This window comes from Schistocerca cancellata, chromosome 10, assembly GCF_023864275.1.
Source record: "Schistocerca cancellata isolate TAMUIC-IGC-003103 chromosome 10, iqSchCanc2.1, whole genome shotgun sequence".
NCBI lineage: Eukaryota > Metazoa > Arthropoda > Insecta > Orthoptera > Acrididae > Schistocerca > Schistocerca cancellata.
The window spans coordinates 77,056,775-77,083,516 of record NC_064635.1 but is presented as its reverse complement, the minus strand read 5'-3'; the positions used below and the strand labels follow the sequence as shown (position 1 = coordinate 77,083,516).

At 67.0% G+C, this 26,742-nt stretch overlaps 1 protein-coding gene across 4 annotated transcripts in view; it reads left to right on the top strand.

Annotated features, from left to right (window-relative positions):
* LOC126106899 (nuclear RNA export factor 1-like) overlaps positions 1-26,742 on the top strand; it is a 299,293-nt gene that overhangs the window by 125,382 nt on the left and 147,169 nt on the right. The gene's annotated exons all lie outside the window — the stretch shown is intronic.

The following is a 26,742-nucleotide window of genomic DNA, read 5'->3' as shown; positions in this document are numbered from 1 at the left end:
CCCTCACCCATGCACGTGTACACGCCCTCTCCGCTGCCCGTGCACCTGCCCCCCACTCCTGGCGTGCACCCGCCCCCCACTCCTGCCCAAGCACTACGCCCCTCGCCCCTGCCCGTGCACATCGCCCCCCGTGCACATTGCCCAACGTGCACATCGCTCCCCGTGCACATCGCTCCCCGTGCACATCGCTCCCCGTGCACATCGCTCCCCGTGCACTTCGCTCCCCGTGCACTTCGCTCCCCGTGCACATCGCTCCCCGTGCACTTCGCTCCCCGTGCACATCGCGCCCCGTGCACTTCGCTCCCCGTGCACTTCGCTCCCCGTGCAAATCGCCCCCTGTGCACATCGCCCCCTGTGCACATCGCTTCCTGTGCACATCGCCCCCTGTGCACATGGCCACCTGTGCACATGGCCACCTGTGCACATGGCCACCTGTGCACATCGCCACCTGTGCACATCGCCCCTCACCCCTGCCCGTGCACATCACCCCCCCGTGCACATCGCCCCCGTTGCCATCGCCCCCGTGCATATCGCACCCCGTGCACCTGCCGCTCACCCCTGCCCGTGCACCCGCCGCTCACCCCTGCCCGTGTACATGCCGCTCACCCCTGCCCGTGTACACGCCGCTCACCCCTGCCCGTGTACACGCCGCTCACCCCTGCCCGTGTCCATGCCCCTCACCCGTGCCCGTGCACACGTCCCTCATCCCTGCCTGTGGACCCGCCCCTCACTCCTGCCCGTGCACCCCCCCCTCACTCCTGCCCGTGCACCGACCCCTCACTCCTGCCTTTGCACCGACCCCTCACTCCTGCCCGTGCACCGACCCCTCACTCCTGCCCGTGCACCGACCCCTCACTCCTGCCCGTGCACCCGCCCCTCACCACTGCCCGCGCACCCGTCCCTCACCCCTACCCCTGCACATCGCCCCCATGCACATTGCCCCCGTGCACATTGCCCCCGTGCACATTGCCCCCGTGCACATTGCCCCCGTGCACATCGCCCCCGTGCACATTGCCCCTCACACCAGCCCGTGCACATCGCCCCTCACACCAGCCCCGTGCACATCGCCCCTCACTTTGCCCCTTACACCTGCCCGTGCACATCGCCCCTCACATCGCCTCTCACCCCTGCCCGTGCACCCGCAATTCAGCCCTGCCCGCACACCCGCATTTCACCCCTGCCCGCGCACCCGCCCCTCACACCAGCCTGCGCACCCGCCCCTCACACCTGCCTGCGCACCCGCCCCTCACCCCTGCCCGCGCACCCGCCCCTCACCCCTTCCCGCGCAACCGCCCCTCACCCCTGCCCGCGCACCCGCCCCTCACCCCTGCCCGCGCACCCGCCCCTAACCCCTACCCGCTCACCCGCCCCTCACCCCTGCCCGCGCACCCGCCCCTCACCCCTGCCCGCGCACCCGCCCCCCACTCTTGCCCGTGCACCCGCCCCCCAATTCTGCCCTTGCACCCACCCCCCACTCCTGCGCTTGCACTACGCCCCTCACCCCTGCCCATATTCATCGCCCCCCATGCACATCGCCCCCCGTGCACATCGCCCCCTGTGCGCATCGCCACTAACACCTGCCCGTGCATTTCGCCCCTCACATCGCCCCTCACTCCTGCCCGTGCTCTTCGCCCCTCACATCGCCCCTCACCCCTGCCCTTCTACATGCCCCTTTCCCCTGCCCGTGCACAGACCCTCACCTGTGCCCGTGCACAGACCCTCACCCGTGCCCGTGCAATACGCCCCTCACCTCTGCCCGCGCACCCGCCTCTAACCCCTGCCCGCGCACTCGCCCCGCGCACTTGCCCCCACCCCTCCCCGCACACAACGGCTCAGACCCCTCCCCGCACACAACGGCTCAGACCCCTGCCTGCACAATACGGCTCAGACCCCTGCCCGTATACACGCCCCTCACTCCTGCCCGTGCACCCACCCCTCACTCCTGCCCGTGCACCCACCCCTCACTCCTGCCCGTGCACAACGCCCCTCACCACTGCCACTGCACATCGCCCCTCGCCCCTCGCCCCTGCCCGCGCACTTTGCCCCTGACCCCTGCCCGTGCACATTGCCCCAACCCCCTGCCCGCGCACATCGCCCCAAATCACTGCACGTGCACATCGCCCCTCACACCTGCCCGCGTACATCGCCCCTCACACCTGCCCGCGCACTATGCCCCTCACTACTGCCACTGCCACTGCACATCACCCCTGTCCCCTGCCCGCGCACCCGACCCTCACCCCTGCCCGCACACATCGCCCCTCACCCCTACCCGCACACATCGCCCCTCACCCCTACCCGCACACATCGTCCCTCACCCCTGCCCGTGTACATGCCCTCACCCCTGCCCGTGTACACGCCCTCTCCGCTGCCCGTGCACCTGCCCCCCACTCCTGGCGTGCACCCGCCCCCCACTCCTGCCCATCCACTACGCCCCTCACCCCTGCCCGTGCACATCGCCCCCGTGCACATCGCCCCCCGTGCAGATCGCCCCCCGTGCACATCGCCCCCTGTGCAGATCATCGCCCCCTGTGCACATCGCCCCCGTGCACATCGCCCCCTGTGCACATCGCCCCCGTGCACATCGCCCCCTGTGCACATGGCCACCTGTGCACATGGCCACCTGTGCACATGGCCACCTGTGCACATGGCCACCTGTGCACATCGCCACCTGTGCACAATGCCCCCTGTGCACATCGCCCCCTCACCCCTGCCCGTGCACATCGCCCCCGTGCATATCACCTCCCCCGTGTACATCGCCCCCGTTGCCATCGCCCCCGTTGCCATCGCCCCCCGTGCATATCGCACCCCGTGCACCTGCCGCTCACCCTTGCCCGTGCACCTGCCGATCACCCCTGCCCGTGCACCCCTGCCCGTGCACCTACCGCTCACCCCTGCCCGTTCACCCGCCGCTCACCCCTGCCCGTGCACTCACCCCTCACTCCTGCCCGTGCACCCACCGCCTCACTCCTGCCCGTGCACCCACCCCTCACTCCTGCCCGTGCAACCACCCCTCACTCCTGCCCGTGCACCCACCCCTCACTCCTGCCCGTGCACCCACCCTTCACCCCTGCCCGTGCACCACCCCTCACCCCTGCCGTGCACCCGCCCTTCACCCCTGCCCGTGCACCCACCCCTCACCCCTGCCGTGCACCCGCCCCTCACTCCTGCCCGTGCACCCACCCCTCACTCCTGCCCGTGCACCCACCCTTCACCCCTGCCCGTGCACCCACCCCTCACCCCTGCTGTGCACCCGCCCCCCATGCACATCGCCCCCGTGCACATCGCCCCCGTGCACATCGCCCCCCGTGCACCTGCCGCTCACCACTGCCCGTGTACCCGCCCCTCACCCCTGCCCGTGCACACGCCCCTCACCCCTGCCCGTGTACCCCGCCCCTCACCCCTGCCCGTGCACGCGCCCCTCACCCCTGCCCGTGCACACACCCCTCACCCCTGCCCGTGCACATCGCCCCTCACCCCTGCCCGTGTACACGCCCCTCCCTCCTGCCCGTGTACACGCCCCTCCCCCCTTCCCGTGTACCCGCCCCTCACCCCTGCCCGTGTACCTTCCGCTCACCCCTGCCCGTGGACACGCCCCTCACCCCTGCTCGTGGACACGACCCTCACCCTGCCCGTGCACCCGGCCATCGCCTCTGCCCGTGCACTCACCCTTGCCCAGTGCACACGTCCCTGACCCCTGCACCCGCCCCTGCCCGTGCACACGTCCCCTGACCCCAGCCCGTGCACATCGCCCCCCATGCATATCGCCCCCCAGGCATATCGCCACCTGTGGACATCACCCCCTGTGCACATCGCCCCTCCATGCACATCGTCCCCCGTGCACATCGCCCCTACACCTGCCCGTGCACCGGCCCCACGGCCATCCTGTGCACCCGCCCCTCACCACTGCCCGTGTACCCGCCGCTGACCCATGGCCGTGTACCTGCCCGCTGACCCCTGCCCCGTGTACACGCCGCTCACCCCTGCCCGTGTACACGCCGCTCACCCCTGCCCGTGTACACGCCGCTCACACCCCTGCCCGTGTACACGCCGCTCACCCCTGCCCGTGTACACGCCCGCTCACCCCTGCCCGTGTACACGCCGCCCCTCACGCCTGCCCGTGTACACGCCCCTCACCCCTGCCCGTGCACACGACCCTCATGCCTGCCCGTGGACACGCCCCCCTCGACACCCTGCCCGTGCAAACGCCCCTCGCCCCTGTCCGTGCACCCGGCCATCGCTCCTACCCGTGCACCCACCCTGGCCCGTCCTCCCGCACCTCACCCTTGCCCGTGCACCCGCTCCTCACCCTTGCCCGTGCACCCGCCCCCTCTCCCCTGCCCGTGCATTTCGCCCCTCGCCCCTGTCCGTGCACATCGCCCCCGTGCACATCGCCCCCCGTGCACATCGCCACTCACCCCTGCCCGTGCACCCTCCTCTGAGCACTGCCCGTGCACCCGCCCCTCACCCCTGCCCGTGCTCCTGCCTCTGACTCCTGCCCGTACACATCGCCCCTCACCCCTGCCCGTGCACAGACCCTCACCCCTGCCCGTGCACAGACCCTCACCCCTGCCCGTGCACAGACCCTCACCCCTGCCCGTGCACAGACCTTCACCCCTGCCCGTGCACAGACCCTCACCACTGCCCGTGCACGCGCCCATCAACCCTGCCCGTGCACCCGCCCCTCACTCCTGCCCGTGCACCCGCCCCTCACCTCTGACCGTGCACCCGCCCCTCACTCCTGCCCGTGCACCCGCCCCTCACCCCTGACCGTGCACCCGCCCCTCACTCCTGCCCGTGCACCCCCCCCTCACTCCTGCCCGTGCACCGACCCCTCACTCCTGCCCGTGCACCCACGCCTCACTCCTGCCCGTGCACCCACCCCTCACTCGCCCCTCACCCGCCCTTCACCACTGCCCGCGCACCCGTCCCTCACCCCTACCCCTGCACATCGCCCCCGTGCACATCGCCCCCGTGCACATCGCCCCCGTGCACATTGCCCCTCACACCAGCCCGTGCACATTGCCCCTCACACCAGCCTGTGCACATCGCCCCTCACACCAGCCCGTGCACATCGCCCCTCACACCAGCCCGTGCACATCGCCCCTCACACCAGCCCGTGCACATCGCCCCTCACACCAGCCCGTGCACATCGCCCCTCACATCGCCTCTCACCCCTGCCCGCGCACCCGCAATTCACCCCTGCCCGCGCACCCGCATTTCACCCCTGCCCGCGCACCCGTCCCTCACACCTGGCTGCGCACCCGCCCCTCACACCTGCCTGCGCACCCGCCCCTCACCCCTGCCCGCGCACCCGCCCCTCACCCCTACCCGCGCACCCGCCCCTCACCCCTACCCGCGCACCCGCCCCTCACCCCTACCCGCTCACCCGCCCCTCACCCCTGCACGCGCACCCGCCCCTCACCCCTGCCCGCTCACCCGCCCCTCACCCCTGCACGCGCACCCGCCCCTCACCCCTGCCCGATTACTCGCCCTCACCCCTGCCCGATTACTCGCCCTCACCCCTGCCCGTGCACCCGCCCCCCACTCTTGTCCGTGCACGCGCCCCCCAATCCTGTCCTTGCACCCGCCCCCCACTCCTGCCCTTGCACTACGCCCCTCACCTTTGCCCATGATCATCGCCCCCCGTGCACTTCGCCCCCCGTGCACATCGCCCCCCTGTGCGCATCGCCGCTAACACCTGCCCGTGCATTTCGCCCCTCACATCGCACCTCAATCCTGCCCGTGCACTTCGCCCCTCACATCGCCCCTCACCCCTGCCCTTCTACATGCCCCTCTCCCCTGCCCGTGCACAGACCCTCACCTGTGCCCGTGCACAGACCCTCACCCGTGCCCATGCACAGACCCTCACCCGTGCCCGTGCAATACGCCCCTCACCTCTGCCCGCGCACCCGCCCCTAACCCCTGCCCTCGCACCCGCCCCTAACCCCTGCCCTCGCACCCGCCCCTAACCCCTGCCCGCGCACTCGCCCCGCGCACTTGCCCCTCACCCCTCCCCGCACACAACGGCTCAGACCCCTCCCTGCACACAACGGCTCAGACCCCTGCCTGCACAATACGGCTCAGACCCTGCCCGTATACACGCCCCTCACTCCTGCCCGTGCACCCACCCCTCACTCCTGCCCGTGCACAACGCCCCTCACCACTGCCACTGCACATCGCCCCTCGCCCCTGCCCGCGCACTTTGCCCCTGACCCCTGCCCGCGCACATCGCCCCAACCCCCTGCCTGCGCACATCGCCCCAAATCACTGCACGTGCACATCGCCCCTCACACCTGCCTGCGTACATCGCCTCTCACACCAGCCCGCGCACAATGCCCCTCACTACTGCCACTACCACTGCACATCACCCCTGTCCCCTGCCCGCGCACCCGCCCCTCACCCCTGCCCCTCACCCCTGCCCGCACACATCGCCCCTCACCTTTACCCGCACACATTGTCCCTCACCCCTGCCCGTGTACATGCCCTCACCCCTGCCCGTGTACACGCCCTCTCCCCTGCCCGTGCACTTGCCCCCCACTCCTGGCGTGCACCCGCCCCCCACTCCTGGCGTGCACCCGCCCCCCACTCCTGCCCATGCACTACGCCCCTCACCCCTGCCCGTGCACATTGCTCCCCGTGCACATCGCCCCCGTGCAGATCGCCCCCTGTGCACATCGCCCCCGTGCAGATCGCCCCCTGTGCACATCGCCCCCTGTGCACATCGCCCCCTGTGCACATCGCCCCCGTGCACATCGCCCCCTGTGCACATCGCCCCCTGTGCACATCGCCCCCGTGCACATCGCCCCTCAGCCCTGCTTGTGCACATCGCCCCCGTACATATCACCCCCCGTGCACATCGCCCCCTTGCCATCGCCCCCGTTGCCATCGCCCCCGTGCATATCGCACCCCGTGCACCTGCCGCTCACCCCTGCCCGTGCACCTGCCGCTCACCCCTGCCCGTGCACCTGCCGCTCACTCCTGCCCGTGCACCCACCGCTCACCCCTGCCCGTGCACCCGCCGCTCACCCCTGCCCGTGCACTAACCCCTCACTCCTGCCCGTGCACCCACCCCTCACTCCTGCCCGTGCACCCACCCCTCACTCCTGCCCGTGCAACCACCCCTCACTCCTGCCCGTGCAACCACCCCTCACTCCTGCCCGTGCACCCACCCCTCACTCCTGCCCGTGCACCCACCCCTCACTCCTGCCCGTGCACCCACCCCTCACTCCTGCCCGTGCACATCGCCCCTCACCACTGCCACTGCACATCGCCCCTCACCCCTGCCCACGCACTTTGCCCCTGACCCCTGCCCGCGCACATCGCCCCAACCCCCTGCCCGCGCACATCGCCCCAAATCACTGCACGTGCACATCGCCCCTCACACCTGCCCGCGCACAATGCCCCTCACTACTGCCACTGCCACTGCACATCACCCCTGTCCCCTGCCCGCGCACCCGCCCCTCACCCCTGCCCGCACACATAGTCCCTCAACCCTGCCCGTGTACACGCCCTCTCCGCTGCCCGTGCACCTGCCCCCCACTCCAGGCGTGCACCCGCCCCCCACTCCTGCCCATGCACTACGCCCCTCACCCCTGCCCGTGCACATCGCTCCCCGTGCACATCGCCCACGTGCACATCGCCCCCGTGCACATCGCCCCCGTGCACATCGCCCCCTGTGCACATCGCCCCCGTGCGCATCGCCCCCCTGTACACATCGCTCCCTGTGCACATGGCCACCTGTGCACATCGCCCCGTGTGCACATCGCCCCCTGTGCACATCGCCCCCTGTGCACATCGCCCCTCACCCCTGCCCGTGCACATCGCCCCCGTGCATATCACCCCCCGTGCACATCGCCCCCGTTGCCATCGCCCCCGTTGCCATCGCCCCTGTGCATATCGCACCACGTGCACTTGCCGCTCACCTCTGCCCGTGCACCTGCCGCTCACCCCTGCCCGTGCACCTACCGCTCACCCCTGCCCGTGCACCCACCCCTCACTCCTGCCTGTGCAACCACCCCTAACTCCTGCCCGTGCACCCACCCCTCACTCCTGCCCGTGCACCCACCCTTCACCCCTGCCCGTGCACTCACCCCTGACCCCTGCCCGTGCACTCACCCCTCACCCCTGCCCGTGCACTCACCCCTCACCCCTGCCCGTGCACCCACCCCTCACCCCTGCCCATGCACAACGCCCCCCACCACTGCCTTTGCACATCGCCCCTGACCCCTGCCTGTGCACATCGCCCTTCACTCCTGCCCGTTCACATCGCCCCTCACTCCTGCCCGTTCACATCGCCCCTCACTCCTGCCCGTGCACCTGCCGCTCACGCCTGCCCGTATACCCGCCGCTCACCCCTGCCCGTGTACCCGCCGCTCACCCCTGCCCGTGTACCCGCCGCTGACCCCTGGCCGTGTACACGCCGCTCACCCCTGGCCGTGTACCCGCCGCTCACCCTTGGCCGTGTACCCGCCGTCACCCCTGCCCGTGTACACGCCGCTCACCCCTGCCCGTGTACACATCCCTCATCCCTGCCCGTGTACACGCCCCTCATCCCTGCCCGTGTACACGCCCCTCATCCCTGCCTGTGGACACGCCCCTCACCCCTGCCCGTGCAAACGCCCCTCGCCCCTGCCCGTGCACCCGGCCATCGCCCCTACCCGTGCACTCACCCTGGCCCGTCGTCCCGCACCTCACCCTTGCCCGTGCTCCCGCTCCTCACACTTGCTCGTGCACCTGCCCCTCGCCCATGCCCGTGCATTTCGCTCCTCGCCCCTGTCCGTGCACATCGCCCCCCGTGCACATCGCCACTCACCCCTGCCCGTGCACCCTCCTCTAAGCCCTGCCCGTGCACCCTCCCATCAGCCCTGCCCGTGGTCCTGCCTCTGACTCCTGCCCGTGCTCCTGCCTCTGACTCCTGCCCGTGCACAGACCCTCACCCCTGCCCGTGCACAGACCCTCAGCCCTGCCCGTGCACAGACCCTCAGCCCTGCCCGTGCACAGACCCTCAGCCCTGCCCGTGCACAGACCCTCAGCCCTGCCCGTGCACAGACCCTCAGCCCTGCCCGTGCACAGACCCTCAGCCCTGCCCGTGCACCCGCCCCTCAGCCCTGCCCGTGCACCCGCCCCTCACTCCTGCCCGTGCATCCGCCCCTCACCCCTGCCCGTGCACCCGCCCCTCACCCCTGCCCGTGCACCCGTCCCTCACCCCTGCCCGTGCACCCGCCCCTCACCCCTGCCCGTGCACCCGTCCCTCACCCCTGCCCGTGCACCCGCCCCTCACCCCTGCCCGTGCACCCGCCCCTCACACCTGCCCGTGCACCGACCCCTCAGTCCTGCCTTTGCACCGACCCCTCACTCCTGCCCGTGCACCGACCCCTCACTCCTGCCCGTGCACCGACCCCTCACTCCTGCCCGTGCACGCACCCCTCACCCGCCCCTCACCTCCGCCCGCGCACCTGCCCCTCACCCCTACCCCTGCACATCGCCCCCGTGCACATCGCCCCCGTGCACATTGCCGCTCACACCAGCCCGTGCACATCGCCCCTCACACCTGCCCGTGCACATCGCGCCTCACATCGCCTCTCACCCCTGCCCGCGCATCCGCAATTCACCCCTGCCCGCGCACCTGCAATTCACCCCTGCCCGCGCACCCGCATTTCACCCCTGGCTGCGCACCCGCCCCTCACCCCTGCCCGCACACCCGCCCCTCACCCCTGCCCGCTCACCCGCCCCTCACCCCTGCCCGCTCACCCGCCCCTCACCCCTGCCCCCTCACCCCTGCCCGTGCACCCGCCCCTCACCCCTGCCCGCGCACATCGCCCTCACCCCTGCCCGATTACTCGCCCTCACCCCTGCCCGTGCATCCGCCCCCCACTGCTGCCCGTGCACCCGCTCCCCAATCCTGCCCGTGCACCCGCCCCCCAATCCTGCCCGTGCACCCGCCCCCCACTCCTGCCCGTCCACCCGCCCTCCACTCCTGCCCTTGCACCCACCCCCCACTCCTGCCCTTGCACTACGCCCCTCACCCCTGCCCATGATCATCGCCCCCCGTGCACATCGCCCCCGTGCACATCGCCCCCCGTGCACATCGCCCCCCCGTGCACATCGCCCCCTGTGCGCATCGCCGCTAACACCTGCCCCTGCACTTCGCCCCTCACATCGCCCCTCACTCCTGCCCGTGCACTTCGCCCCTCACATCGCCCCTCACTCCTGCCCGTGCACTTCGCCCCTCACATCGCCACTCACCCCTGCCCGTGCACTTCGCCCCTCACATTGCCCCTCACCCCTGCCCTTCTACATGCCCCTCTCCCCTGCCCGTGCACAGACCCTCACCTGTGCCCGTGCACAGACCCTCACCTGTGCCCGTGCACAGACCCTCACTCGTGCCCGTGCACAGATCCTCACCCGTGCCCGTGCAATTCGCCCCTCACCTCTGCCCGCGCACCCGCCCCTAACCCCTGCCCGCGCACTCGCCCCGCGCACTTGCCCCTCACCCACTCCATGCACAACACGGCTCAGACCCCTGCCTCACTCCTGCCCGTATACATGCCCCTCACTTCTGCCCGTGCACCCACCCCTCACTCTTGCCCGTGCACAACGCCCCTCACCCTTGCCCGTGCACAACGCCCCTCACCCTTGCCCGTGCACACGCCCCTCACCCCTGCCCGTGCACACGCCCCTCACCTCTGCCCGTGCACCCACTCCTCACCCCTGCCCATGCACCCACCCCTCACTCCTGCCCGTGTACCCACCCCTCACTCCTGCCCGTGCACCCACCCCTCACTCCTGCCCGTGCACCCACCCCTCACTCCTGCCCATGAACCCACCCCTCACTCCTGCCCGTGCACAACGCCCCTCACTCCTGCCCGTGCACATCGCCCCTCGCCCCTGCCCGCGCACTTTGCCCCTGACCCTGGTCGCGCACATCGCCCCAACCCCCTGCCCGCGCACATCGCCCCTGACCCTGGCCGTGCACATCGCCCCAACCCCCTGCCCGCGCGCATCGCCCCAAATCACTGCACGTGCACATCGCCCCTCACACCTGCCCGCGAACATCGCCCCTCACACCTGCCCGCGCACAATGGCGCTCACTACTGCCACTGCCACTGCACATCACCCCTGTCCCCTGCCCGCGCACCCGGCCCTCACCCCTGCCCGCACACATCGCCCCTCACCCCTGCCCGCACACATCGCCCCTCACCCCTACCCGCACACACCGTCCCTCACCCATGCCCGTGTACACGCCCTCTCCGCTGCCCGTGCACCTGCCCCCCACTCCTGGCGTGCACCCGCCCCCACTCCTGCCCATGCACTACGCCCCTCGCCCCTGCCCGTGCACATCGCCCCCCGTGCACTTCGCCCCCCGTGCACATCGCCCCCCGTGCACATCGCCCCCTGTGCACATCGCCCCCTGTGCACATCGCCCCCTGTGCACATGGCCACCTGTGCACATGGCCACCTGTGCACATCGCCCCTCACCCCTTCCCGTGCACATCACCCCCCGTGCAAATCGCCCCCGTTGCCATTGCCCCCGTGCATATCGCACCCCGTGCACCGGCCGCTCACCCCTGCCCGTGCACCCGCCGCTCACCCCTGCCCGTGCACCCGCCGCTCAACCCTGTCCGTGCACTCACCCCTCACTCCTGCCCGTGCGCCCACCCCTCACTCCTGCCCGTGCGCCCACCCCTCACTCCTGCCCGTGCACCCACCCCTCACTCCTGCCCGTGCAACCACCCCTCACCCCTGCCCGTGCACCCACCCATCACCCCTGCCCGTGCACCCACCCCTCACCCCTGCCCGTGCACCCACCCCTCGCCCCTGCCCGTGCACCCACCCCTCACCCCTGCCCGTGCACCCACCCCTCACCCCTGCCCGTGCACCCACCCCTCACCCCTGCCCGTGCACCCACCCCTCACCCCTGCCTGTGCACCCGCCCCCTACCCATACACGCGCACCCGCCCCCTACCCCTACCCGCGCACCCACCCCTCACCCCTGCCCGCACACATCGCCCCTCACCCCAGCCCGCACACACCGCCCCTCCCCCCTGGCCGCACACAACGCCCCTCACCCCTGCCCGCACACATCGCCCCTCACCCCTGCTCGCACACATCGCCCCTCACCCCTGGCCGTACACCCGCCCCCCACTCCTGCCCGTGCACATCGCCCCCGTGCACATCGCCCACCTGCCGCTCACCCCTGCCCGTGCACACGCCCCTCACCCCTGCCCGTGCACACGCCCCTCACCCCTGCCCGTGCACCCACACCCCACTCCTGCCCGTGCACCCGCCCCACAATCCTGCCCGTGCACCCGCCCCCCACTCCTGCCCTTGCACCCACCCCCCACTCCTGCCTTTGCACTACCCCCCTCACCCTTGCCCATGATCATCGCGCCCCGTGCACATCGCCCCCGTGCATATCGCCCCCCCTGCACATCGCGCCCGTGCACATCGCCCCTAACACCTGCCCGTGCACTTCGCCCCTCACATCGCCCCTCACTCCTGCCCGTGCACTTCGCCCCTCACATCGCCCCTCACTTCTGCCCGTGCACTTCGCCCCTCACATCGCCCCTCACCCCTGTCCTTCTACATGCCCCTCTTCCCTGCCCGTGCACAGACCCTCACCTGTGCCCGTGCACAGACCCTCACCCGTGCCCGTGCAATTCGCCCCTCACCTCTGCCCGCGCACCCGCCCCTAACCCCTGCCCGCGCACTCGCCCCGCGCACTTGCCCCTCACCCACTCCCCGCACACAACGGCTCAGATCCCTGCCTGCACAATACGGCTCAGACCCCTGCCCGTATACACGCCCCTCACTCCTGCCCGTGCACCCACCCCTCACTCCTGCCCGTACACAATGCCCCTCACCCCTGCCCGTGCACACACCCCTCACCCCTGCCCGTGCATACGCCCCTCACCGCTGCCCGTGCACCCACTCCTCACCCCTGCCCGTGCACCCACCCCTCACTCCTGCCCGTGCACGCACCCCTCACTCCTGCCCGTGCACGCACCCCTCACTCCTGCCCGTGCACGCACCCCTCACTCCTGCCCGTGCACCCACCCCTCACTCCTGCCCGTGAACCCACCCCTCACTCCTGCCCGTGCACAACGCCCCTCACTCCTGCCCGTGCACATCGCCTTTCGCCCCTGCCCGCGCACTTTGCCCCTGACCCTGGCCGCGAACATCGCTCCAACCCCCTGCCCGCGCACATCGCCCCAAATCACTGCACGTGCACATCGCCCCTCACACATGCCCGCGTACATCGCCCCTCACACCTGCCCGCGCACAATGGCGCTCACTACTGCCACTGCCGCGCACCCGCCCCTCACCCCTGCCCGCCCACATCGCCCCTCACCCCTACCTGCGCACATCGTCCCTCACCCATGCACGTGTACACGCCCTCTCCGCTGCCCGTGCACTTGCCCCCCACTCCTGGCGTGCACCCGCCCCCCACTCCTGCCCAAGCACTACGCCCCTCGCCCCTGCCCGTGCACATCGCCCCCCGTGCACATTGCCCAACGTGCACATCGCTCCCCGTGCACATCGCTCCCCGTGCACATCGCTCCCCGTGCACTTCGCTCCCCGTGCACTTCGCTCCCCGTGCACATCGCTCCCCGTGCACATCGCGCCCCGTGCACTTCGCTCCCCGTGCACTTCGCTCCCCGTGCAAATCGCCCCCTGTGCACATCGCCCCCTGTGCACATCGCTTCCTGTGCACATCGCCCCCTGTGCACATGGCCACCTGTGCACATGGCCACCTGTGCACATGGCCACCTGTGCACATCGCCACCTGTGCACATCGCCCCTCACCCCTGCCCGTGCACATCACCCCCCCGTGCACATCGCCCCCGTTGCCATCGCCCCCGTGCATATCGCACCCCGTGCACCTGCCGCTCACCCCTGCCCGTGCACCCGCCGCTCACCCCTGCCCGTGCACTCACCCCTCACTCCTGCTCGTGCACCCACCCCTCACTCCTGCCCGTGCACCCACCCCTCACTCCTGCTCGTGCACCCACCCCTCACTCCTGCCCGTGCCCCCACCCCTCACTCCTGCCCGTGCGCCCTCCCCTCACTCCTGCCCTTGCGCCCACCCCTCACTCCTGCCCGTGCCACCACCCCTCACTCCTGCCCGTGCACCCACCCCTCACCCCTGCCCGTGCACTCACCCCTCACCCCTGCCCGTGCACCCACCCCTCACCCCTGCCCGTGCACAACGCCCCCCACCACTGCCTTTGCACATCGCCCCTGACCCCTGCCCGCGCACATCGCCCCTGACCCCCTCCCGCGCACATCGCCCCTGACCCCCTCCCGCGCACATCGCCCCAAATCACTGCACGGGCACATCGCCCCTCACACCTGCCCGCGTACATCGCCCCTCACACCTGCCCGCGTACATCGCCCCTCACACCTGCCCGCGTACATCGACCCTCACACCTGCCCGCGTACATCGACCCTCACACCTGCCCGCGTACATCGACCCTCACACCTGCCCGCGTACATCGCCCCTCACTCACCCCTGCCCGCGTACATCGCCCCTCACTCACCCCTGCCCGCGCACTCCGCCCCTCACCCCTTCCCGTGCACGCGCCCCGCTCCCTTGCCCGTGCACCCGCCCCTGACCCTGCCCGTGCACCCACCCCTCACCCCTGCCCGTGCATATCGCCCCACGCCCCTGCCCGTGCACCCACCCCTCACCCCCCCAGGGGGTCCACAACTCTTTTGTGGATACGTGTGTGGCGAGCACGGGGCCCCGAGCCATTGCAGCCTTCTTTCTCTCCCGGGCTGCATTTCCTTTCCCTTCCCCTCCTTTCCCCTCCATACCCCTTTCCCCTCGCCCTCTCCTCTCCCTCTATTGGTGTCCTTGCTTATGTTGGCCCCCGCTATCCTCCTGGTTCTGTTGGTTTTACACTCCGGCTTTGTTGCGTAATCATCCCCTCCTTTTGGCATTCCTTGGTCCCCCTCTGGGGTTTGACCTCCATTCCAAAATTTCTCTTCCGTAGTGTGAGCCATTTGGGGAAGAGCACCTTACCTAGTGTCTCCGACGTGTGCCCTTCTAGTACATTCCACCTTTTCTTTTACGTCGTTGTCTGATGCTAGGGTGCATAGCCAGCACGGTAGCCAGCCCGTGTGGTGGGGTCGCTATGTACCCTTTTGGTTGAGCCCCCTGAACACACAGGGATCACACTTCTGATACCTGAGCTGTGACCTCCTCATGCATGCCTTGGAGTGGTTGCTCGTCATCCTGGAGCATCGGAACTCCCGGCAATGGCCGCCGTGCCAGACGGCCCTTGCTGTGGCTGGGTGGCGCCCGTGAGGAGAGCCCCTGATCGGAGTGGGTGGTATCAGGGCGGACGCTATGCAGATGAAACGCATACGGGTCCAAACCTCTGGCCGCTCTTCTGCGGCCGTCTCTCTGCGTGGTACTGATTCCTCAAGTGCTGCTTCTCTTGCTCCTTCGGCCTTCCCTTCCGTGGCTACCCCCTGGGAGGAGGGTCAGGCCCGTCGTCTAGGGGCAAAACCTTTCCCCCGTTATTTAGTTTGCACTAGGACTGATGGAGATACTTTCACCAGTGTCAAACCTTTATTCTTTGTGGAACACATTGAAGACAAGTTCGGCGAAGTGGACTCCCTGAGCAAGATGCGGTCGGGTTCGTTGCTGATAAAAACTGCTTCGGCTGCCCAATCTGCGGCCCTTCGTGCCTGTACCCACCTTGGCACAATTCCCATGTCCATTACCCCTCACCAGTCTCTAAATATGGTACAAGGTGTGATTTTTCACAGAGACCTCATCCTTCAAACTGATGAGGAACTTCGGGACAATCTCGGACGGCGGGGTGTTCACTTCGTCCGGCGTGTTCAGAAGGGTCCTAAGGATAATCGTATTGATACTGGTGCCTTTATCCTGGCCTTTGAAGGGGATACCCTTCCTGAGAAAGTTAAGATTATGGTCTATCGCTGTGATGTGAAGCCGTACATCCCACCTCCTATGCGGTGTTTTAAGTGCTTGCGTTTTGGCCACATGTCTTCTCGCTGTTCCCAGGACCCCCTCTGTGGTGACTGTGGACGTCCACTCCATGAGGGGAGTCCCTGTGTTCCCCCTCCTGTATGTGTAAATTGTCATGGTAGTCATTCTCCACGTTCAGCAGATTGCCCAGTCTATAAGAAAGAAAAAAAGATACAGGAGTATAAGTCCCTTGATCGTTTAAGCTACACAGAGGCCCGTAAGAAATATGCACGATTGCACCCTGTGTCCATGCAATCTAGTTACGCCTTGGTTACATCTTCATCCCTTCCTCCCCCTTCCTTACCCCCATCCCGGACCCCTCTCCTTCCCCCCTCCCCTGCGGCTCCCACCCCCTCTCCTCTGGGCGCTGCTCCCCCTCCCCAGCCGGAGAAGTGTCCCACTCCTTCGGCGTCTGCCGGTCAAGGGCGCCTCTCCCGGGATGCCCCTTCCCGGCACCTTCCAGGTCAGAGGTCTGCTGCAGCGCGGCGACCGCGAGAGCCGCGGTCTATCGGCCCCCAGGTCGCCTGGTCTCTTTCTGTTCCTGATCTTGCTGCAGCTGGCTCCATTATGCCACACAGCCCTCCTCGATCTCAGCCTGAAAAGAAGAAGAAACATAAGTCCCGGGACAAAGAGCCTCTGGTACCACCGGAGGTCCCTTCCCCGACTTCGCAACCGGATTCTGACCTGTCTTTTATGGACGTCGCCCCCTCCTTGTCGGTGACGGGTGGGGACCCGGCGGTATGACTGGATTCAGCGTGTTCAGCCCTCATTTAAACCATCGTTCTGTGGTTCTCCAATGGAATTGTAATGGCTATTATCGTCACCTTCCGGAATTGAAATCCCTTCTCTCGTCCTACTCAGCAGCTTGTGTGGTTCTCCAGGAATCTCATTTTACTGATGCTCACTCACCGACCCTCCGTGGGTTCCGTGTTTTCTGTCGAAATCGGGTCGGACCCTTGCGGGCTTCTGGTGGCGTTTGTACGTTGGTCCGTACAGACATTGCTAGCACGTGGATTCCTCTCCAAACTACATTGGAAGCGGTTGCTGTTAGGGTCCACTTAGACTCTGCAGTCACAGTATGCAATCTTTATCTCCCTCCTGACAGGACTTTCACACCTGCTGCCTTAACCACCCTTCTTCAGCAACTTCCTCCTCCCTTCCTCCTCCTTGGGGATTTTAATGCTCATCATCCTTTGTGGGGCAGTGCCTTTCCATCTAGACGAGGTCTTCTTATCGACCAATTTATTGCAGACCACGACCTGTGCCTTCTTAATGATGGCTCCCCTACTCTTTTCAGTGCTGGTCCTGGTACCTTTTCTGCCATTGATCTTTCTCTTTCTTCTCCCTCTCTCCTCCCTTCATTACACTGGTCACCACACGACGACCTTTGTGATAGTGACCATTTCCCGTTGATTATCACGCTCCCTTCCCGCTCCCCGATGGATAGGTTACCTCGTTGGTCTTTCCACCGCGCCGATTGGCCTCTATACACCGCACAGGTCGAGTTTTCTCCCTCTTTGTCGGGTTGTATTGATGACGTCGTACGTGACGTGTCTGACGCGATTGTTCGCGCGGCTACCCTTGCTGTCCCGCGCTCATCTGGCCAATTTCGTCGTCGGCCAGTCCCGTGGTGGAGTACGGCCATTGCCATTGCCATCCGTGATCGCCGTCGAGCTTTGCAACACTTCAAGAGGCACCCATCTGTAGCCAGCCTTTCTACCTTTAAGCGCCTTCGCGCTAAAGCCCGTTATTTAATCAAACAGAGCAAGCGGATATGTTGGGAACGATTCGTTTCTTCCCTTGGTTCCACTGTCCCTCTGTCGCGGGTATGGGCTACACTTCGCTCTCTCCAAGGTTGCCATCGGCAGTCCACCCTCCCAGGCCTTCACCTCCCAGATGGCATTTGTACGGACCCATTAGTTCTCGCAGAACATCTTGCGACCCATTTTGCCATGGCATCGGCGTCGGCCTCCTATCCAGCTGCTTTCCTTCATCAAAAACAGCAGGCTGAAGCTGTCGCCTTATGTTTCACCACTTGTGCGTCAGAATCTTACAACGAACCTTTCACTGAATGGGAATTTCTTTCTGCTCTATCTTCTTCTCATGATACGGCCCCTGGCCCCGATTCCATTCATAACCAGCTGCTTCAACATCTCAGTGCTCCACAACGGCACCATCTTCTTCGGGTGTTTAACCGTATCTGGCTCCAGGGTGACTTCCCTTCTCAGTGGAGGGATAGCATTGTGGTTCCTGTCCTTAAGCCTGGTCAGAACCCCCTATCTGTTGACAGCTATCGGCCAATTAGTTTGACCAATGTTGGCTGTAAGTTACTTGAACGGCTGGTAGCCCGTCGGCTCACTTGGGTCCTCGAATCTCGGGATCTATTGTCCCCATACCAGTGTGGCTTTAGAGAGGGACGATCTCCAATCGATCATTTACTTCGCTTGGAATCTGCAGTTCGGCAGGCTTTTTCCCAGCGCCGCCATTTGGTTGCAGTGTTTTTTGACCTTCGCAAGGCCTATGACACGGCCTGGCGCCATCACATCTTACTAACCCTTCATCAGTGGGGTCTTCGGGGCCCACTCCCGATTTTTATCCGCCAGTTCCTGATCCATCGGTCATTCAGAGTTAGAGTTGGTACTGCTTTTAGTTCTCCACGGACCCAGGAGACGGGCATCCCACAGGGTTCTGTCTTGAGTGTCCTTCTTTTCCTCATTGCTATCGATGGACTTGTGGCCTCTGTCGGTCCCTTGGTCGCTCCTGCCCTGTATGTGGATGATTTCTGCATTTGGGTTAGTTCCTCCTCGATGGCATCTGCAGAACGGCAGCTCCAGGTGGCTATACGGCGTGCCTCTGCATGGACCCACTCACACGGGTTTCAATTCTCTCCTTTAAAATCGTGGGTGGTCCACTTCTGTCGCCGTACTACGGTCCACCCTGATCCAGAGCTCTATCTTGCTGCACAACAATTGCCTGTGGTTCCACAGTTTCGTTTCCTGGGTCTTCTTTTTGACAACAAGCTCACTTGGCTGCCCCATATCAGACTCCTGAAGGTAGGATGTTTCCGTAAACTCAATGTCCTTCGCTTCCTTGCCCACTCCTTTTGGGGTGCGGACCGTTCCCTTCTCCTCCGTCTTTATCGTGCTCTAGTTCTGTCACGTTTGGACTATGGTTGTCAAGTTTATGGTTCAGCTGCTCCTTCCACGCTGCACGTGCTGGATCCGGTCCACCATCGTGGTATCCGTTTGGCCACCGGTGCCTTCCCTACTAGCCCTGTTGATAGTCTCCTGGTTGAAGCTGGGATCCCCCCCCTTTCTGTTCGGCGGTCCCAGCTTCTGGTGTCTTATGCCCTTACTATCCGTTCTTCTCCCGCTCATCCTTCCTATTCTATCCTATTTCCAGACCATGGACGTCGCCCGCCTGACTCCCGCCCTCGGGCGGGTTTACCGGTTGGGCTGCGCCTTGCGTCTCTTAACCGTGATTTTCGGCTTCCTTCTTTGTCCTGTCTTCCTCGCTCCCTCCCCTCCACCCCTCCTTGGTTAGTTCCTCGGCCTCGAATTCGGATGGATCTCCGCCGCGGTCCGAAAGATTCCATCTCCCCGGTGGTGTTCCGTTCCTTTTTCCGCCAAATTTTATGGGAGTTTCGGGATGCTGTTGTTTTTTACACTGATGGCTCTAAATCTGCTGATCATGTTGGGTATGCCTTCACGTCCTTTGTTGGAACGGAAAATCATCTGCTGCCACCCTCATGTGGGGTGTTTACCGCGGAATTGATGGCCATATCCCGGGCCCTTACCTTTATTAAACAATCCCAACACAACCGCGTTTTGTTATGTACGGACTCGATGAGTGGCCTTCTTGCTATTGACCGGTGTTTTTCGCGCCATCCCTTGGTCTCTGCCATCCATGACCATCTCGCTGATCTTCACCGTGCTGCTTGTTCCATTGACTTCCTATGGGTCCCGGGCCATGTGGGTATCCCGGGTAATGAGCTCGCTGATCGTTTGGCTGGGGGAGCAGTTACTTACCCCCCGTTTTCTGTAACCCCTCCTGCAGCGGATTTACGGCTTCACATCAAATCCCACTTTGCACAGTCATGGGCCAGTTCTTGGGAGGCTACTCCACTGTCTAATAAACTTCGTGCCATTAAGGTGAATCCAGGCCCATGGCGTTCTTCCTTTCGCCTCTCCCGCAAGGACTCGACCACACTGTGTCGTCTCCGCATTGGCCATACCAGGCTGACCCATGGGTTCCTTTTGCGTGATGAGCCACCCCCGCTATGTGGTTGTGGAGCCTTCCAGTCAGTGGCCCACATTTTGGTTGAATGCCCCCTTCTTTTGGCTCTGCGTGCGAAGTACAGACTCCCCCACACTTTACCTTTGATGTTGGCTGACGATTCCCGGATGGTCTCTCTGGTTCTAGGTTTCCTCCGGGAGAGTGGTTTTTATTCTCAGTTTTAAAGTTTTTAATCTCCCTCTGGTGTTGGGGCAGGGCGGTGAGTGTTTGGGTGTCTCCCACTGTAGGCGGTGTTCAGAGATTCCCGATTCACCTCCCTGCCTAGAATCCTCTTTTCTTTCCCTTTTACTCTGTTTTTACCCCTTCTTTTTAAGGCTTGGTTAGTTTTTCTATTCCCATCCGTACTTTCTGCATTATAGCGGTTGTCCCTTTTAAGTCACAGGTGGTCTTGCCTATGCTGCTTCAGCATAGTGTTGGGTTCGTTCTCTTGCCAACTTTCCTCGTTTGTTTTTACTAATGACAACGTGACTGCCCTTTTACGTTTCTCCTTTTTCCGTTTTATTGTTCTGCCTTTTCTGAGATGTCCCGTTAGCAGCATGGAGTCTATTTGAAACAAGGGACTGATGACCTCGCTGTTTGGTCCCTTTCACCTCAAACAACCAACCAACCAACCCACCCCTCACCCCTGCCCGTGCATATCGCCCCACGCCCCTGCCCGTGCACCCTCCTCTGATCCCTGCCCGTGCACCCGCCCCTCACCCCTGCCCGTGCACCCGCCTCTGACCCCTGCCCGTGCACATCGCCCCTCACTCCTGCCCGTGCACCCGCCGCTCACGCCTGCCCGTATACCCGCCGCTCACCCCTGCCCGTGTACCCGCCGCTCACCCCTGCCCGTGTACCCGCCGCTGACACCTGCCCGTGTACACGCCGCTGACCCCTGGCCGTGTACCCGCCGCTGACCCCTGCCCGTGTACACGCCCCTCATCCCTGCCCGTGCACACGCCCCTCATCCCTGCCTGTGGACTCGCCCCTCACCCCTGCCCGTGCAAACGCCCCTCGCCCCTGCCCGTGCACCCGGCCATCGCCCCTACCCGTGCACTCACCCATCGCCCCTACCCGTGCACTCACCCATCGCCCCTACCCGTGCACTCACCCATCGCCCCTACCCGTGCACTCACCCATCGCCCCTACCCGTGCACTCACCCTGGCCCGTCCTCCCGCACCTGACCCTTGCCCGTGCACCTGCTCCTCACCCTTGCCCGTGCACCCGCCCCTCGCCCCTGCCTGTGCATTTCGCCCCTCGCCCCTGTCCGTGCAAATCGCCCCCGTGCACATCGCCCCCCGTGCACATCGCCACTCACCCCTGCCCGTGCACCCTCCTCTGAGCCCTGCCCGTGCACCCGCCCCTCACCCCTGCCCGTGCTCCTGCCTCTCACTCCTGCCCGTGCTCCTGCCTCTGACTCCTGCCCGTGCACATCGCCCCCTCACCCCTGCCCGTGCACAGACCCTCACCCCTGCCCGTGCACAGACCTTCACCCCTGCCCGTGCACAGACCCTCTCCCCTGCCCGTGCACCCACCCCTCACTCCTGCCCGTGCACCGACCTTTCACTCCTGCCTTTGCACCGACCCCTCACTCCTGCCCGTGCACCGACCCCTCACTCCTGCCCGTGCACCCACCCCTCACTCCTGCCCGTGCACCCACCCCTCACCCGCCCCTCACCCCTGTACGCGCACCCACCCCTCACCCGCCCCTCACCCCTGCACGTGCACCCGCCCCTCACCCCTACCCCTGCACATCGCCCCCGTGCACATCGCCCCTCACACCAGCCCGTGCATATCGCCCCTCACACCAGCTCGTGCACATCGCCCCTCACATTGCCCCACACACCTGCCCGTGCACATCGCCCCTCACATTGCCCCTCACACCTGCCCGTGCACATCGCCCCTCACATCGCCTCTCACCCCTGCCCGCGCACCCGCAATTCACCCCTGCCCGCGCATCCGCCCCTCACACCTGGCTGCGCACCCTCCCCTCACACCTGCCTGCGCACCCGCCCCTCACCCCTGCCTGCGCACCCGCCCCTCACCCCTGCCCGCGCACCCGCCCCTCACCCCTGCCCGCGCACCCGCCCCTCACCCCTGGCCGCTCACCCGCCCCTCACCCCTGCCCGCACACATCGCCCCTCACCACTGCCCGCACACATCGCCCTCACCCCTGCCCGATTACACGCCCTCACCCCTGCCCGTGCACCCGCCCCCCAATCCTGCCTTTGCACTACGCCCCTCACCCCTGCCCATGATCATCGCCCCCCGTGCACATCGCCCCCCGTGCACATCGCCCCCCCGTGCACATCGCCGCTAACACCTGCCCGTGCACTTCGCCCCTCACATCGCTCCTCACCCATGCCCGTGCACTTCGCTCCTCACATCGCCCCTCACCCCTGCCCTTCTACATGCCCATCTCCCCTGCCCGTGCGCAGACCCTCACCCCTGCCCGTGCACAGACCCTCACCCGTGCCCGTGCAATTCGCCCCTCACCTCTGCCCGCGCACCCGCCCCTAACCCCTGCCCGCGTTCCCGCCCCTAACCCCTGCCCGCGCACTCGCCCCGCGCACTTGCCCCTCACCCCTCCCCGCACACAACGGCTCAGACCCCTGCCTGCACACATCGCCCTCACCCCTGCCCGTGTACATGCCCCTCACTCCTGCCCGTGCACCCACCCCTCACTCCTGCCTGTGCACCCACCCCTCACTCCTGCCCGTGCACAACGCCCCTCACCCCTGACCGTGCACACGCCCCTCACTCCTGCTCGTGCACAGACCCTCACCCCTGCCTGTGCACAGACCCTCACCCATGCCCGTGCAATTCGCCCCTCACCTCTGTCCGCGCACCCGCCCCCACCCCTCCCTAACACCTCTCACCCCTCCCCGCACACATCGGCTCAGACCCCTGCCCGTATACACGCCCCTCACTCCTACCCGTGCACGCACCCCTCACTCCAGCCCGTGCACCCACCCCTCACTCCTGCCCGTGCACCCACCCCTCACTCCTGCCCGTGCACCCACCCCTCACCCCTGCCCGTGCACCCACCCCTCACCCCTGCCCGTGCACCCATCCCTCACCCCTGCCCGTGCACCCACCCCTCACCCCTCACCCCTGCCCGTGCACATCGCCCCTCACCCCTGCACATCGACCCGGCCCCCTGCACATCGCCCCTCACCCCTGCACATCGACCCTGACCCCTGCCCGTGGACCCACCCCTCAACCCTGCCCGCACACATCGCCCCTCACTTCTACCCGCACACATCGTCCCTCACCCCTGCCCGTGTACATGCCCTCACCCCTGCCGTGTACACGCCCTCTCCGCTGCCCGTGCACCTGCCCCCTACTCCTGGCGTGCACCCGCCCCCCCCTCCTGCCCATGCACTACGCCCCTCACCCCTGCCCGTGCACATCGCCCCCCGTGCACATCGCCCCCTGTGCACATCGCCCCCCTGTGCACATCGCCCCTCACCCCTGCCTGTGCACAGACCCTCACCCGCCCGCGCACCCGCCCCCTACCCATACACGCGCACCCGCCCCCTACCCCTACCCGCGCACCCGCCCCTACCCCTACCCGCGCACCCGCCCCCTACCCCTACCCGCGCACTCGCCCCTCACCCCTGCCCGCACACACCGCCCCTCACCCCTGCCCGCACACACCGCCCCTCACCCCTGCCCGCACACACCGCCCCTCACCCCTGCCCGCACACATCGCCCCTCACTCCTACCCGTGCACATCGCCCCTCACCCCTGCCCGTGCACAGACCCTCACCCGCCCGCGCACCCGCCCCCTACCCATACACGCGCACCCGCCCCCTACCCCTACCCCCCTGTGCACATGGCCACCTGTGCACATGGCCACCTGTGCACATGGCCACCTGTGCACATGGCCACCTGTGCACATCGCCCCTCACACCTGCCCGTGCACATCGCCCCTCACATTGCCCTTCACCCCTGCCCGTGCACATCGCCCACGTGCATATCACCCCCGGTGCACATCGCCCCCGTTGCCATCGCCCCCGTGCATATCGCACCCCGTGCACCTGCCGCTCACCCCTGCCCATGCACCTGCCTCTCACCCCTGCCCGTGCACCCGCCGCTCATTCCTGCCCGTGCACAAGCCCCTCACCCCTGCCCGTGCACATCGCCCCAAATCACTGCACGTGCACATCGCCCCTCACCCCTGCCCGTGCACATCGCCCCAAATTACTGCACGTGCACATCGCCCCTCACACCTGCCCGCGTCTAACCCCCCTCACCCCTGCCCGCGCACATCGCCCCTCACCCCTGCCCGCGCACATCGCCCCTCACCCCTGCCCGCGCACATCGCCCCTCACCCCTGCCCGCGCACATCGCCCCTCACCCTGCCCGTGCACATCGCCCCTCACCCCTGCACGTGCACATCGCCCCCGTGCACATCGCCCCCGTGCACATCGCCCCCGTGCACACGGCCCCTGTGCACACGGCCCCTGTGCACACGGCCCCTGTGCACATCGCCCCCGTTCACATCGTCCCCCGTGCACCTGCCGCTCACCCCTGCCCGTGCACCCGCCCCTCACCCCTGCCCCTCACCCCTGCCCGCGCACCCGCTCCTAACCCCTGCCCGCGCACCCGCCCCTAACCCCTGCCCGCGCACTCGCCCGTCACCCCTCCCCGCACACATTGGCTCAGACCCCTGCCAGTATACACGCCCCTCACCCCTGCCCGTGCACCCACTCTTTACTGCTGCCCGTGCACCCACCCCTCACTCCTGCCCGTGCACCCACCCCTCACTCCTGCCCGTGCACCCACCCCTCACTCCTGCCCATGCACCCACCCCTCACTCCTGCCCGTGCACCCACCCCTCACTCCTGCCCGTGCACCCACCTCTGACTCCTGCCCATGCACAGACCCTCATCCCTGCCCTCACCCATGCCCGTGCAATTCACCCATCACCTCTGTCCCCACACCCGCCCCTAACCCCTGCCCGTGCACTCGCCCCTCACCACTCCCCGCACACATTGGCTCAGACCCCTGCCCGTATACACGCCCCTCACCCCTGCCCGTGCACCCACCACTCACTCCTGCCCGTGCACCCACCACTCACTCCTGCCCGGGCACCCACCCCTCACTCCTGCCCGGGCACCCACCCCTCACTCCTGCCCGTGCACCCACCCCTCACTCCTGCCCGTGCACCCACCCCTCACTGCTGCCCGTGCACCCACCCCTCACTCCTGCCCGTGCACCCACCCCTCACTCCTGCCCGTGCACCCACCCCTCACCCCTGCCCGTGCACCCACCCCTCACCCCTGCCCGTGCACCCACCCCTCACCCCTGGCCGTGCACCCACCCCTCACCCCTCACTCCTGCCCGTGCACTCACCCCTCACTCCTGCCCGTGCACTCACCCCTCACTCCTGCCCGTGCACTCACCCCTCACTCCTGCCCGTGCACCCACCCCTCACTCCTGCCCGTGCACCCACCCCTCACTCCTGCCCGTGCACCCACCCCTCACCCCTGCCCGTGCACCCACCCGTCACCCCTGCCCGTGCACTCACCCCTCACCCCTGCCCGTGCACTCACCCCTCACCCCTGCCCGTGCACCAGCCCCTCTCCCCTGCCCGTGCACCAGCCCCTCTCCCCTGCCAGTGCACCAGCCCCTCTCCCCTGCCCGTGCACCAGCCCCTCTCCCCTGCCCGTGCACCAGCCCCTCTCCCCTGCCCGTGCACCAGCCCCTCTCCCCTGCCCGTGCACCCGCCCCTCTCCCCTGCCCGTGCACCAGCCCCTCTCCCCTGCCCGTGCACCAGCCCCTCTCCCCTGCCCGTGCACCCGCCCCTCTCCCCTGCCCGTGCACCCGCCCCTCTCCCCTGCCCGTGCACCCGCCTTTCTCCCCTGCCCGTGCACCCGCCTTTCTCCCCTGCCCGTGCACCCGCCTTTCTCCCCTGCCCGTGCACCCGCCCCTCTCCCCTGCCCGTGCACATTGCCCCTCACACCTGCCCCTGCACCTGCACATCGCCCCTCACACCTGCACATCGCCCCTCACACCTGCACCTGCCCCTGCACCTGCACATCGCCCAACACGCCTGCCCCTGCACCTGCACATTGCCCCTCACACCTGCCCCTGCACCTGCACATCGCCCCTCACACCTGCCCCTGCACCTGCACATCGCCCCTCACACCTGCCCCTGCACCTGCACATCGCCCCTCACCCCTCACCCCTGCCCCTGCACCTGCACATCGCCCCTCACCCCTCCCCCTGAACATCGCCCCTCACCCCTGCCCCTGAACATCGCCCCTCACCCCTGCCCCTGCACATCGCCCCTAACCCTACCCCTGCCCCTTCACATCGCCCCTCACCCCTGCCCCTGCCCCTTCACATCGCCCGTCACCCCTGCCCCTGCCCCTGCCCCTGCCCCTTCACATCGCCCGTCACCCCTGCCCCTGCCCCTGCCCCTTCACATCGCCCCTCACCCCTGCCCCTGCCC